The sequence below is a fragment of the Perognathus longimembris genome, chromosome 9 (assembly GCF_023159225.1).
Source record: "Perognathus longimembris pacificus isolate PPM17 chromosome 9, ASM2315922v1, whole genome shotgun sequence".
Taxonomy (NCBI): Eukaryota; Metazoa; Chordata; class Mammalia; order Rodentia; family Heteromyidae; genus Perognathus; species Perognathus longimembris.
The window spans coordinates 25,642,003-25,658,456 of record NC_063169.1 but is presented as its reverse complement, the minus strand read 5'-3'; positions in this window follow the sequence as shown (position 1 = coordinate 25,658,456).

Genomic DNA, 16,454 nt, shown 5'->3' with positions numbered 1-16,454 from the left:
AGGCAGCCAGAACTTTGTCCTGTTTATCAACACAAGGCTTGTCCATTTTCCAGAAGGCAACTAAATTTGCTGTGGAGAGCATAAATACCAATACACAGTCCCACATTATCTTCAGACCTGGGTTCAGGTACCTGTGTTTTCTTGACTCCCCTCTCTCTTCTTACTCCATTTCTCCCAGCCAGTGGGAGCAGGGCAGGATTAGTCATGTGAAGTCTTAGCTCACATCTCACACCCCTGGAAGAGGAATGTGGTGTTCTGGAACACACACACACACAGACACAGACACAGACACACACACACACACACACACACGTCTGAGGATGGAGGATCCCTGTTCCCTTCCTTTCATCTGGACTCTTAAATTATTCTTGATCTTGGCAATTTCCTGTGCCCATTCTACTAAATGATGGCTGTTTTAAATAATAGGACTTGTGGAACTTGATTTTTAAAATTATTAAAAAGAAAAATATATCCTTTGCTTGACACCAGAAGCCCATTCTCACATCTATAATTCTAGCTACACAGGAGATTGTGGCCTAGAGGATCAAGGTTCAAAGCCAGTCTAGGCAGAAAAGTCTATGAAACTATCCCCAATTAAGCAGTAAAATGCTGGGCTAGAGGCATAGCTCAAGTAATAGTGCACCAGCCAAGCAAGCAAGCCAAATGAAAGCATTTAAGTGATGATTTGAGACGATCACTTTATTTTACCATGTCAGATTGGATGTGAGCAAACTCCTGTGCTATGTTGGCCTTTGTTGGATATTTGCAGGAAGTAGATGCGGGCCATTCTGTGTGATGTGCCACCTAGGTGGGAAGAGTGAGTACTGGAGATGGGGTGCAGGGGGAACCACACGAAAGGAATTGTGCCCTGATTGACTTCATCACTTGCAAGATGGATTTAGAAATGTCATGTTCTTCAATCAATCAGATCTAAGCACTTATCTTTTGAACACCCACCCTTCCATTCATGAAAGCATTTCTCTTTCACTTAGGCTACCTCAGTTTCTGTCTTCACACCCACCCAGAAGTGTTGCTGCTGGTGTGTGTGGCGGGGATAATAAGTGCCCTAGGCCTGCAGCAAATTAAAAATTCCCCAGAAAAACATTGTTTTCATTCTCCATCAGTCAATGAACATTCATTTCTAGAACTGACTTGCTATTTGATAGAGAACATGCTTTTGAGAAATGCATGAAGTGAACACTTAGCAATTTGATTAAATATAAGAAACCTATACTGAAAGACCAATTCCATTTTATTCTTATTCTTATTAGTGCTTGTGATGATATATTTAAAATATAATTTAAAATATACTACCTGTCCATGTCACTTAAAATTTAAGCACTTGTCCTCAAAGTAAGATGGATTTGGACACACCTGTGTGGTGAGATTTCCTTCTTTGCTATTAATCAGTTGATCTGTCCTCCAAGCTCAGACCCTTGTGGAGAATAAGTTTATTTCTAAAGTCCTTCACCTCTGAGCTTAGAACAACCATTAGGTCTACCACTATCCTATAGTTTATTTTTTTCTTCAGGATTGTCCTCTACCATGCTACTGTTTTCTATCTATTCTTCTATCTATCAACTGTTTATCTAGGTCTACACTCTTGAATGAATACATCGTATATAAGACAAACAGTACTGAGAACACTATTAAAAAGCTAAATTGCCTTGAAGTGAAATGATGACAATAAGAGCGTATCCCCAGCTTACCAGCAGTGATGTTTGTGATTCAGATTTCTTGGAGTGGGAGGAAATGACATGAGAAGAACCAACCATGGAGCTAATTCTTCTGAAAGCCACTTGGTTCTTTGCCAGAACATTGGTTCTGTCAACCAAATCAATGGGAATGCTGGAACAATCAGTAGTAGTCTTTTGCAGTTTGGGCACATGGAGTGGTAAATTCATGTTGATGTCTAGCCAGCACACAGGAGGAGAATGGCAGCCATTGTAAAATACTGCAATGTTTTCCTATTGGCTGATAAAAAGCTCTCCTCTTGGGAATTCTTCCCTCACCCTCTTCTGGGACCACCCCCATGGTGTGGTAACTAATGGGTTAACAACTAGCACAGCTGGGGTCTTCAGAGAAACTGGCTTCATCCCTGGTTCCCTCCCAGTTGTTAGCGAATTTGAATATACTTCTGGCTTGCATTCATCATGTTGAAAATAACTGTCTATCCACCTACTTGCCTCACTATTTCATGCAAACTCTTAAGTTTTATGATGACATCAATAGCCTTTGCTACTTGGGTAAAAAAAGAGCCACTAATTAGACATTTCTCCCAGGAACATATCGTAGCAGATACATTCAGCTTCTTTTCTTCTTACTCAACTGGGGTTTGATCCTTAGAGACACAGGCATTTATTCAACAGTTTAAACCAGTTAATTAAAACGTTATGGCCTCTGTAAATACAGTGCCTCCTCTGCAGACACCAACTGGTGTACATGCCACATGGGGGAAGAAACAGCACCAGGGTGTATTAAAACATGGAGATAGCCCATCCCTTTACATCATCAGGACCATTCCCAGCCCCAGCCCCAGTGTGAGGCATGAGAGATTGAGAGTGGCCACCAACCTGGGCTTGTTACCCAGACAAACTCAGGCTGAACACTCATCTCACTTTAAGGGAGAAGTAAAAATTGCTTTGGGGAGGCTTTTCTAGAAGAATTTTCCTTTTGAAAAGTACATAGGCTGCTAGGCATATATAAAATTGCTTTTTTTTTTTCTTCAGGGTTCTCCTCTGCAGTGCCACTGTTTTCTATCATGTTTGTGTGTGTAAGTTTGCACACTTGAATGAATATATAACATATAAAGACAAATGAGCAATAAGAGCAGTGTGTGTGGGTGCGTGTGTGTGTGTGTGTGTGTGTGTGTGTGTGTGTGTGTGTGTACTAGGGCTTGAACACAGGGCCTGGGCACTGTCTCTTAGCATTTTTTGCTCAAGACTGGCACTTTACCACTTGAACCACAACTGTGTTTCAGCTTTTTGAGTCTTCTGGACTTTCCTATCTAGGATGGCTTCAACTGTGATTCTCAGATCTTAGCCTCCTGAGTAGCTAGGATTAAAGACATGAGCCACTATTGCCTAGCAAAAACACTTTTAAATGTTAAAAGTTAAATGACTTTGAAATTAAATGATGACAATAAGAGAGTGGCCCTGACTTACTGGCAGTGATGTCTACGATTCAGATTTCACAGGCATGGGAGAAAATGTCATGGGAAGATCAAATTGTAGAATTAACTGTTCTGAAAGCCACTAGGTTCATTGCAAACTTTGGTTCTGTCAGCCTAATCAGTGGGAAAGCTGGAGTAATTAGTGCTGAGTTTTCAGACGACTAACTGAAAATCCTTTGAAGCAATGGTCTCTGGAGTCCTAGCATTAATCTGAAGTAATGACTCTTAAATAGCTAAGACAAAAATTATACACTCCTTTCTTGCTTCAAGGATATACAATTCTAAATTTTTCAAAAGTGAAATAAAAACAAAAGAAAAATGTAAATATAAATATCATTTCAATATTGACTTATGGGATTTTGCTGAGAATAATAAATTGTTGCTTCTTGTAATAGGAATATTGTCTACTCTCATTCACATATTCTTTTGAGTTCAGTCTTTCATTTTTCCTCTTCTTTCTTTTTTTGTGGTGGAGGAGACAGTACTGGTGTTTGAACTTAGGATTTCACAATTATGAGATCGATAGACCCTCTACTACTTGAGTTATGCCTCTGACTTTTTTTGCTTTATTATGCAGACATCCATTCAAAACCATTCTGCCCCAGGGTTGTCTGCTATCGCAAAATTCTAGAAACATTTCAGACATTGTAGCTACTCTGGGTTTGAATGGAGGTTTGAAAAAATCTGTGAGAAGCAGAGGTGTAACATCTAAGAGCAGACATAGATAATCATTTGAAACTGAGCACTGGTAATGCATGCCTGTAATCCTAGCTTCTCAGGAGGCAGCCAGGGAAGAAAAATCTGTGAGATGCTATGTTGAGTTAACCAATAAAACCCCACACTGGAAGTATGGCTCAAGCGGTAAAGAACCAGCTGTGAGCAAGAAGGCTGAGTGTGAGGTTTAAACCCAAGTACCAGAAAACACACACACACACACACACACACACACACACACACACACACACACACACACACACTCCATCAACCAGTCCATTTTTAGGACAAGCCTACGAAAGTTTTAGAAAAATTTTCTGAACATCTTTGGCAGAAGCTGAGTGGCATTAGGGGGAAAATGAGTGAAATCGCCACAGGACAGCACTACCCTCTGCATCTCGCCCTGTTTTTCCTCAGTGGTGGTCACCACACACCTGCTGACACAAAGCTGTACTATATTTGTCTGAGACTGTCAATGATGACAAAGTAGAAAGCATGTCAAACTTACACCAGAATACCTTAGAGAGAGTGATAGACCGAGGGACTTCGGTGTTCAATCAGTCAAACTGCTTCATGAGCACCTATGATATACAAATCCCTGTTTGCTATAGATGGAATGAAGAATGAGTAAGAGTGCCTGCTGTGAAGACATTTCACAAGGCAAGATAATGAATGACACATAAATGGAGCAGAGACCATGGCCTGCCACAGGTAGCATGCTAGCTAAATTCTGGGATTCTAACCTTAGTTCTACTAATCACTACCTGGATGAGCTTGGGTAACCTCATCTTTTTCCTAAGTAATGATGATGATGACAATAGTCTTTGAATATGGCTTGAACAGTAGGGTTGTTGTAAGACTGAGGTGATATGGAGCTTAGCACATATGCTGTGTAGGAGCAGTTCATCAGATATAACCTGCAGCTTCTGAGACCCTGCTAGTGATGCCCACATCTGAACACAGGTGTGCTTCCCTATTTGATTGGGTCACTGGCTGCATTGTGGTCCTCGGGGAAGATGGAAGTCCAAAAGAGGCAGCACTGGTGTAGTAGAGCCAAAGTCAGTGTAGGTGGGTACCAGTGCCCTCTACTGGAAATAGTTCTCCCTGAAGTCTAAGCCACTTCCTAACCATTTAATACTCTCTTTGTAAACACATCCAGTGTTTATAAAGAAAAATCTGCCTTGTAGAGAACTTCACAGCCCATGAAACATGGAAGGCAGAGGAAATCTTATTGTCTGCCAGCCTCACTCCTCACTTGTTTCTAACTAATATGGAGTCTGGACAGGTATTGATTTTTCTGCTTTGCTCTGCCTGTGCTCATCAGTCATTTTATATTACTGGAGAGTGCATTAGCAATAAAAATAAAAAATGGAAGTTACAAAGCCCATTAGGGAGACTTACTGTCAGCATCTTTGGGAGGAGAGAAACAATTAAAAGTGCGTCATCTTATAAACATTCTAATAGAGTTCTTAGAAGAGTGAATAAAGCCAGGATGTGATTATCAAGGGATGGAATGAAATCTTCCTTATTAGTCAGCCTGTATGTTCTTTGACATTGCAGTCTGTGGTGAAATGGAAAGATTAGATACTAAAATGAATGATCATTACATGGCTGAAAATTCAGCTGTGAGCTCATTGGTGGATGAATGTCAGAACTGTGGATGTCAGCTCTAAGACAAGAGGAAGGTACTGCTTAAATATAAAAGGAAGATGCCAGCTTGAAAATGGAGCTAACTCACAAGGTTATGGGAGACTTGCTGCAGGTGTTTACGAAAATTCTCTTAATTCTACCATAAGAAGAAGAGAATGGATCTAGAACAGTCTGGAATGTGATTCTCGTTGACTGAAGAATAGGGTCCTCAAGCTTCCTGGGTGGTATGAGCCATTGCCAGGGAGTGACTCATAGCATTCCTGGCACACGTAGGTACTCAAAACATATTAAGTTCCAGCCAGGTGCCAGTGCCTCACCTGTGTAAACCTACCTGAGACCCAGAGGGTCAGAGTTCAAAGTCTGCCTGGGCAAAAGTCCATGAGACTTCATCTTCAACTGATGAGCAAAAAAGCTGGGCTAGCGGCATGCTGATGGCTTTTACCTGGAATTCTAGCTACTCAAAAGGCTGAGATCTAAGGACTGTGCTTCAAAACCAGCCAGGTAGGAAAGTCCATGAGACTCGTATTGCCAGTAAACTAACCTAAAGAAAGGCAAAAGTGGATCTCTGGCTCAAGTGGTAGAATGCTAGTCCTGAGCAAAAGAAGCTTGGGGACAGTGCCGAGGCCCTGAGTTCAAGCCTCAGGACCGGCACAAAATTTTCACAAAACATAAAGCTGGGCTAGAGGCATGGCTGTGTGGTAGAGAACTAACCAATCAAGTGGAGAGCCTTGAGTTTAAAACTCTCCAGGACTGGCAGAAGAATAATTAATTCTCTTTCTTTCTCAGAGGTGTAGAAGGCAGAAACCATGATTTTGCAGAACTCATGTTTGCAGTGAATATTATGTTGCATTTGACTTAATTTCCTTTTCTTTTCAAAGTTTCCAGAATTAAATAGCTTTACACTAAGAACTCTTTTGACATTTATTTTTGGATGGTCACTAAGCGTACATAATTGTCTGATCCTCTTTGGTCCAGAAAACAATACATATTTTTCACTAAACCCTGATAGGTGGCAAAATTCATATTCTCTCCTCCTGGCTGAGGCACAACTTGTTTAGCATTATAGTAAGTTTTCCTATGGATTTTTCATTTACCATACAGTATGTTCTTCTGGCTGGAAATAATTATCTGTGAACAGTAAGAAATAGGAAAAAATAAAAAAATTAAAATCCCATTTTAATGACATACGTACATTTCCATATTCTTTCAATCTTTTTCCATATGAATGCTTACATTTTATGCCGATATTGTGTTTCTTTATATTTTTAGTATCCTTAAGTAGTTGTACAAAGAAGCCATTCAATAAAGCAGTTTATAAATACAATGTGCCTTGATCAAGGTAATCTTTTTCAACATTTGAAAATTGTGTTTTAATTTTTCACCTGATGTTATTTTATACATTTTTTTGTGTTATGTAATACTGGGGCTTGAACTCAGGGCCTCATGCTCTTGCTCAGCTTTTTTGCTCACAACTGGCACTCTACCGCTGAAACCATGCCTGCAGTTTGGTGTTTTGCTGGTTATTTGGAGATGAGGTGTCTCTCACTTTCCTGCGCCTTTCCTGGTGCCTTGATCCTCTAGGACTCAGCCTCCTGAGTATTTACAATTACAGGCATGAGCCACTTGAGGCCAGCTACTCTTTGTACTTACAAATTAAGTGTTTAGTCAATTCTTTATCACGGGTTTTAATTTTTTCACTTACTATTTAAAAATTATAAGAAATTATACATTTATATAAACAAATTTTTTCTCCACTTGTATTATTTTGTTTTAATAACTCCTGGGAGTTTTCTTTTTTTTTTTTTTACTTTATTCTACCAAAAGAAGAGCATAAGACTTCTCTTGACATCCTATACCACTACCAGCCATTTCTGCCTTCCCCAAATACTCTTCCCCAAAATGCCCAAAGTGCCATCTTCTAGCTTTCCCTTTATGGTGGCTAATCTTTGTCTCTTCTGGGCCCACCTTTTGCTTCAAGGTTTGTGTCCATTGGGGCTGAGACCTGAGCTGATTGCTATTCACTTTTGCCTTCCCTTTGAACTATCTCATTCCCTCCACAATGGGCTTTAGTTATGGATCATTAGTCACATGATAGCCCACAATATCCCAGACACCAGACACATATCTCTAAAGTTCAAAAGGCATCTTACTCTCCTTATTTCTAATCTTATTCCCTTTAAACCATATTCCTCCACAGAACCAGAGTTATATCCCAACACATAAACTGGGTCATGGCATTATCTACTAAAAACACTTCAGTAGGTTTCCACTGTTCTTAGGAAATAATTGAGATTCCCAAATAAGGATCTTATGCCTTCCTGTCCCTCTCACCACTCCTGGCTTCTCTGATGTCCTTGTATGAAACATGGCCAACATCTTACCTGTGTGCCTACCAGGACTCTCCTTCTACCTGTGTCAGATTAAATCCTACTCATAGCCCAGGCCTCAGAGAGGCCTTTCCTGATTGCAAGGCAAATTTATGCTCCCCTGCTAATCTTCTCCAAGTCCCTTCTCCTGTGATACCACTGGCTGTGCTTTCTCAAGACTAGTTCCCAGGTGCATCTGTTTCCTGGGACCTGTAGCCTGCCTGCGTGTGTGCAGGCCAGGAATGTGCTTAAATCTACAGCAGGCTCTCAGTAGCTAGAGATTATGAGAGAGAGCAGTGAGCTCTGAGTGCATGTGTGTGAATAGGCACCGAGACTGGCTACAGTCTCTTATACTGCATACAACCACCCATGCTATTAAATTCACAACATCATCTCTCGGATTCTTCAGAGTAGTAGTGGCTCACCCTGCTCCACCTGGTTTCCTTCTCAGCTCTGCAACAAACAAACAAATAGACAAAACAGACAAGCAAACCAAAAAAATAACAGGTGGGCTGGTGGGACAAGTCACAGACCTGCTGCTGCCCCAAGGCTTTGATTGACATTCATCTTGTCAGTTTTGCTGGGCTAGGTTGCTTTCCTGAGAGGATAAGCCTGAAATTATCCCTGAGGATTGGAGCTACTATTCACCATGTTGTTGTTGTTTTTCTTTTGTTTTGTGTCTTTAATCAGGCTTTGTTTGCCACCAGTGCTGGTACTGAAAATTTAAGAAACAGAAAGCTCAAACTCCAAAGCAGAGTAATGATGAAAAGGGAGTTCTCCTCCCTTGTATTTAAAGTGCTCAGAGTGCATCACATACCTTGAATAATGACTTTGTCCCTAACCTCATACCATATATAGCTGGGCCTTTTAGAAGCTGTTCTGGTGAAGTGATTGGTAGGCTGTAGATCATGTGGTAAATGAAAAGTATATGAAATACCATGGACATAGGCCATTGTTGCACCTCCTTTGCCATGCCCCTGCATCTAAAGTGATGCTATGTGTGATGTCAACAACACTGGTGCTCTGAGTGCTCTCAGATGGCAAGCCTGGCGCAGGCATTGTGGGCTGGAAGTCCACACCCACACCTGAAGTAATCCAGGAAGGATGCATTATTGTCCCTTTCTCACCCTGGGGTGAAAGTGTTTAGATCTGATCAATATGCCACAAGAGCTGGTTGTCAGCAGGGTACCAGTGCCTTATGCTTGTACTCTTAGTTATGAGGAGGCTGAGACCTGAGGATAGTGGTTCAAGGCTAGACTAGGCAGGAAAGTTCCTGAGGCCCTCACTTTCAATTAAGCACCAAAAAAAGCTGGAAGTGGAGGTGTGGCTCAAATGGTAGACTGCTAGTGTTGAACAAAAAAGCTAAGGACAACATCCAGGTCCTGAGTTTAAGCCCGAAGACAGGAACCACCCCCCCCCCCATAAGAAGAAGCATACTCTGGGTGAGGGGGAATGAGTGGTGGGAAGGTAGGAGGGATAACAAGTTTGACAAGAATTGTACTCACTACCTTAGGTATTTAACTGTAACCCCTCTGTATATCACCTTGGCAATAAAATTAATCTAAAAAGAAGAAAGGGCAGGAAGAGGAGGAGGAGGAGGAGGAGGAGGAGGAGGAGGAGGAGGAGGAGGAGGAGGAGGAGGAGGAGGAGGAGGAGGAGGAGGAGGAGGAGGAGGAGGAGGAGGAGGAGGAGGAGGAGGAGGAGGAAAGGAAGAAGAAGAAGAAGGAGATGGAGGAGGAGAAGGAGGAGGAGGAGGAGGAGGAGGAGAAGGAGAAGAAGAAGAAGAAGAAGAAGAAGAAGAAGAAGAAGAAGAAGAAGAAGAAGAAGAAGAAGAAGAAGAAGAAGAAGAAGAAAGAAGAAGAAGAAGCTAGTTCTTTCAAGCTCTGAGGGTGCTGTCTGCTGCTGACAGATCAGAATATATAATACTCTAACAGCAGCACCAGCTGGGTCAACCTCAGTCCCTGATCCTTGCTTCTTCCTACTAAGTGTTTCTCTCCTTTTAGATCCCTGATCATGAACTGACAGAGACAAATTTGCTCGTGGCCTTTTTCAATGAACTATCTTATCTTCTGCTTGCCTTTCAAAGGGTCATTTTCCCAGATGAATTGGTATCATACTTTTAACAGGCTCTAACAGAAAACTACAAGTAAACTGTGAAAGGAAGAGGTAGAGAATTCTACTCCTGGAAAAATGAGCTGACACAGATAGGTGAGAATGAGTCCAGAAGGAGACGAAGCTTACCCAATAACTAAATTCTATTCAGTCACTAATCTGAAGTAGCAATTCTTTCTGAAGATCCATTTTTGCAAAAGATAAGACTCTGATATTTCTCCCTTAGAGTGGTGGTGTAATGATCTTCATAAGTACATAAAACATCTTATTTTTAAATTTTAGCTAATTTAAAAAAATTATCTTTAAGTGGTTGTCCAAAGAGGTTTGAATTCAACATATCAGTTTATGAATGCAATGCATCTTGGTTAGTGTCATCCTTTCCACTGTTCTCTCCCATATTTGCCCTACATTTCCAATGCTTGAGCCAGTGCCATGCTCAAAGCTCTGAATAAATTTGTACTTATTAAACGAATAAATGAATGAACAGTGAATAAATGAAATCTTCATTGCTAAGGATGCTTTGTGGAAATCATTTGAATCTTCCATCTCATTTCACATCAGAACTGGTTTGCAGAACTTGGTTTAGACACAGCAATTCAAAGGCCTGCTGTGTGGTAAAGAGAACTGTGGTTGTAGATGAATAATGCCTTTCCACAGTGTGAGTCACCTCACATCCCTCAACCTCATCTGATAACGGTCCTTGGCAGATCTGCCCTTTTGCTGGGGATTCCCCTGAGCTATCACCTCTCGCTTGCCCTGATCATGAATAGGGTTGCCAGGCACCCAAATGTAAGCAGAGTGCAGGAGGAAGTAGGGGGAGAACAAGAGGGCAAATTTACAACAGTGAAACCTGACAATGTGCATTTATGGGGACATCATGTGCATTTTACCTCAGGATGACATTTTTTTTCATGCTGACAGGAAGATGAGACTGGACAGTAATGGAAAAGGTGACTAAGGCACTGTTAAGAAGGAAGTAATTTGTTTCGATGAGACATTGTCATTAAATATATTGGTTCAACCAAAGCATATGCTTCCTCTTCCCTCCTACAAAGTTATCTTTTAGTATAGTGGGGAGGGGGGGGATTTGATTGGCATAAGCTGTAACTGTCTCTTCTTTGCTTCCTGCTTCTAACCTTGTTGTTCCCCCCCCCCATACAATAAGGAGAAAGTGCAATATGCAAATGGGGCTTATCATGGCACCTACATTCAGCTCTAAGAAGATGGTCTTTATCTTTGTCCAGATAAAAGACACTTAGCTAGGGCTTTCTCTCATAAGCATTCAGTTAAAGAAATTAAAAGCAGCGGAAGCCTAATAAAAGTTTATTTAGAAATTTTCTAGGAAGAGGAATATAACAACAGACACAAGCAAGATCCAGAAAATTATAAGGGAATACTTTGCAAATCTTTATGCTAACAAATTGTAGAATCTGGGAGAAAGGGAAGAATTCCTAGCAAATGTTGATACACCCAAACTAAACCAAGAATATTTAAACCAATTAAAGAAACATGAAGGGGCTGGGGATATGGCCTAGTGGCAAGAGTGCTTGCCTTGTATACATGAGGCCCTGGGTTTGATTCTCCAGCACCACATATACAGAAAACAGCAAGAAATGGCGCTGTGGCTCAAGTGGCAGAGTGCTAGCCTTGAGCAAAAAGAAGCCAGGGACAGTGCTCAGGCCCTGAGTTCAAGGCCCAGGACTGGCCAAAAAAAAAAAAAGAAAAGAAACATGAATATAAATGGCAATAAAAAATAAAAGACCTCCATCCAAGAAGAGCCCAGGACCAGATGGACTCACAGCTGAATTCTATAAGGCCTTCAAAGGAGAACTCAATCCACTACTCAAACTCTCCAATGAAATTGAAAGGCAATGATCACTACCAAACTCATTCTATGAAGTCAGCATAACCCTCATCCCAACACTAGACAGAGACTCATCAAAGAAAGGTAAGTGTAGAGCCATCTCTTTGATAACATTGATGCAAAACTTCTCAATAAAATGTTAGCCAGACAAATTTAATAACTAATAAAAAATCATACACTACATTCAAGTGGAATTCATTCCAGGGACGCAAATCTGGTTCAATATATGCAAGTCAATTAATATAATTCAACACAACAGGAGCAAGGACAAGAACCACATGGTCATCTCAGTGGATGCAGAAAAAACATTTGATAAGACTCAACATCCCTTCATGATAAAAGCATTGGAGAAGCTAGGAATCCATGAAACATTCCTCAAGGATCTCTGCTCTCTCCATTCCTCATCAATACAGTATTGTAATTCCTAGCTAGAGTGATAAGGCAAGAGGCAAACACAAAGGGGATCTAAATAGAGGAAGAATTCTTCCTCTTTGCAGATGACATGATTCTGTATTTAAAGAACTCTATAAATTAATCTCCCAAGTTACTTGAGCTAATCTGAAAATTTGATAAAGTAACAGGGTATAAAATTAACCCACAAAAATCAGTAGCTTTTCTGTATACCTACAATGAGTAGAATGAAGCTGAAATTGGGAAAGCAACTGCTTTTGTAATAGCCTAAAAAATACCTAGGAATTAACTAAAGAAGTGAAAGACCTCTATGATGAAAACTTTAAAGAATTGAAAAAGGAATTCAAAGCAGATTTGAGGAAGTAGAAAGACCTCACATGCTCCTGGATTGGAGGGATTCATATCATGAAAATGGCAATACTGTCCAACCTATCTACAAATTCAATGCAGTACCCATCAAAATCCCAACAACATTCTTCAATGATATAGAAGAAGCAACCTAAAAATTCATATGGAATAACAGAAGGCCCTGAATAGCAAAAAGAATCCTTATCAGAAAGAACAGTGCTGGAGGAATATCAATACCAAGCTTTGAACTCTTTTACAAAGCTGTAGTAATAAAATCATCTTGGTACTGACACAAGAATCGGTCTGAGAACCAATGGAATAGAAGACCCAGAAATGAACCCACAGACCTGTAGCCACCTAGTATTTTATAAGGGAGCCAAAAACACAGGATGGAAGAAAGACAGCCTCTTCAACAAATGATGCTGGCAGAATTGTCTATATGCATGGAGAAAACTGAAGTCAGATCCTTATCAATTCTAAGACTTCAATCTAAGACTAGATACCCTGAAAATATTACAGGAAAGTATACAGGAAATACTAAGGTTCCTTGGCACAGGTCGAACCTTCGTAAGTAAAGATCCAGAATCACAACAAATCAAAGAAGGACTAAATAAATGGGATTGTATCAAGCTGAAGAGTTTCTACATGGCAAAGGTCATAGATAGCAAGATAAATAGAAAGACCACAAAATGGGAGACGATCTTTACTAGCTATACATTAGACAGGGGCTCATATTGAAAATATATTCAGAGCTGAAAAAAAAATTCAACCTCCAAAACCAAATCCTTAAAGAATTAACTACCAATTGTAGGGCTAAACACTTAAAGAGAGAATTCTAAGAAGAAATAAAAATGTCCAATAGTCACATGAAAAGATGTTTGATATCTCTGGCTATAAAAGAAATGCAAATCAAAACAACATTCAGACTCCACCTCACCCCAGTTAAAATGGCCATTATCAAGAAAATTAACAACAACAGATGCTGGTGGGGATATGGCCAAAAGGGAATGCTACTACAGTGTTGGTGGGAATGTAAACTTGTTCAACTACTCTGGAAAGCAGTATAGAGATTCCACAAAAGACTAAACATAGAGCTTCCCTATGACCCAGCAATCCCACTTCTGGGCATGTATCCAATTTACCACAAACCAGTCCATATTAATGCCACTGGCACAACCATGTTCATTGCAGCATTGTTTACCATAGCCAGGATATGGAATCAACCCAGATGCCCCTCAGTGGACAAATGAATCAAGAAAATGTGATATACATGTGTATATATATTTATACATACATGCACACACACAATGGAATTCTTTGCTTTCATCAGAAGGAATACCCCATTCATAAGGAAATGGAAAGACTTGGGAAATATTATTATTCTAAGTGAAGTAAGCCAGACCCAAAGATACATAGGCTGCATGGTTTTCCACATATGTAATAATTAGAATGTGTCTATAAATCTACAAGCAAACCCAATTGATAGTAAAAGACAAATAATTACACCAGGACATGATTAATTAAACAGTAGTCTAAACATTCACAGAGTGAGAACGAAGGAGGATATTCTTTTTTTTTCAAATTTTTATTATCAAACTGATGTACAGAGAGGTTACAGTTTCATACGTTAGGCATTGGATACATTTCTTGTACTGTTTGTTACCTTGTCCCTCATACCCCCCTCTCTCCTCCCCCTTTCCCTTCCCCCCACCAGGTGTTCAGTTCACTTACACCAAACAGTTTTGCAAGTATTGCTTTTGTAGTTGTTTGTCTTTTTTCACCCTGTGTTGAAGGAGGATATTCTTCAGAGAGGATTGCATGGGCTCAGTAGCTATGTACATATGATCATTTAAATGGATGCTTATTGAAATAAACTCCAAGAAATGCAGGCAGGGGGTTTTTATTGTACTGTTTTCAGTTCTTTTTCTTTTCTTTTTTTACTTCTTTCCTGTTTCCTTTGGTTTATTCCCTTCTGTCCCTGTTTTTGATTTCTGTACCCTTTGTCTTGTATATGAGTTTATCTGATTTGGGGAGAAGGGAAAGCACCAAAACAGTGGGACAAAGGATGAAGCAATTCAGCAGTGAAACCCACCAGACACTGTTGGAAATGAACTACACAATTTAGGGGAGGGGGAAGGGAGTTGGGAGGGGAAAAACTGGGAGAGAATGAGGGAGTAGGTGACGCTGTTCTACAGGAAATGTACTCATTACCTGACTCATGTAATGATAGCCCTTGTGCACATTACCTTTACAATAAAAAATCTAAATCTAACAAAAAAAGAAAATTTCTAAATGAAAGTCAGTATATTAAATGTCTCATAAAAACATTTTGAGGGAAATCAAAGTCTTGGATTTCTTAAAATTGTGCCATTACTTCAGCTTGAACTCAGAACCTCATGCTCTTGCCTAGCTCTTTCATTCAAGGTTGGCACTCCACTACTTGAGCCAGGTCTCCACTTCTGATTTTTGCTGATTCATTGGAGATAACAGTTTGCCTGTCCTGAATGACTTTGAAGCTTGATTCTCAGATCTCAACCTGGATTTGCAAGGATTACTAGTGTGAGTCATCAGCACCCAGCAACCTTGGCATCTTTGATCAAACAGAAGCTATTCAGTATCAGTCCTGTGAAGCTGTATGGTCCTGGTAAGTCTTGTGGCTCTTGTGGGCTTTCATTTCTTCTATTGAATGCATAGTCCTCTCTCTCTCTCTCTCTCTCTCTCTCTCTCTCTCTCTCTCTCTGTGTGTATGTGTGTGTCCCTCCTTCCCCTTCCCCTCTCCCCCTCTCTCTCCTTCCTTTCTTTCATCTCTCCCTCCTTTCTTCTTTCTTTCCTTCCCCAGGCCCAAATAATAGAGCCTCCCCATGTCAGGTGCAGGTACTCCTCTTGATATGCCAGATAAAGACGTGGTGAAGGGAAGGGAAAGAAGATTTATTAACATAGCTTAGACAGCCATGGGACAAGCAAAGAAAGTGCTTCAGCCCAATTTCAACCACCTTCAGGGTACATGCATGAGCTTTTGGGTTAAATAGACTAAGAATTAGGAGAGTGGATGAGGGTTATATATCATTAAAACAATCCTAGTCACAAGTGGGGCCTGACTGGTTATTATCTCCATCCTGTGATTAGTTATTATCACTATCATCACTTGAGGGGGGAAGGGGAGTGTGGTCCAGAATGCAGAAGTTATTGTTGCCTGGCAGGTGGTCTGCTGTTCCTTCCTGGGGAGCAGTGTTCTCCATCCCTCCTTGTCAAGATGTTATGAATCAGTCCAGTCCTTCCTAGACTCCAAGATGACTTCAAGGTGAATGACTCAGAGCAAAGATAAATAGGGAAAAGACTCAGATGTCAAGCTTCCCTCTTGCTTTCAGCTAATTTAGGAGTCAGGGATTTTCAGCAAAAACAGGTTAAGTACCTGTTACTCTTTTATCAGCCAAAGAAGAGATAGTTTTTTTTTTGCAAAGAAGACCAGGAGTTTGCAAATAATCATTCCAGCCAGTTTCTCAAACAGTCCTATTTTAATTATTATGAGAAACACTAACTTAGATATAATTCTGTACCCATTAAGAGACTATCATTGACTTGATTTAGGATTCCCAATTATGGAGAAAAAATTCAGAATAATTTGTCTTCATGACCCATCCAGCCTATCTAATGACTGGCATTTCTCTTTATAAACACCCTTCTGACAAGCTCTTAAACAACAACAACAAAGCAAAAAGAAAAATGGCTGAGCCCCAGTGCTAGTGGCTCACATCTGTAATCCTAACTACTCAGGAGGCTGAGATCTGAGGATCATGGTTCACCCTGCAACTCTGAA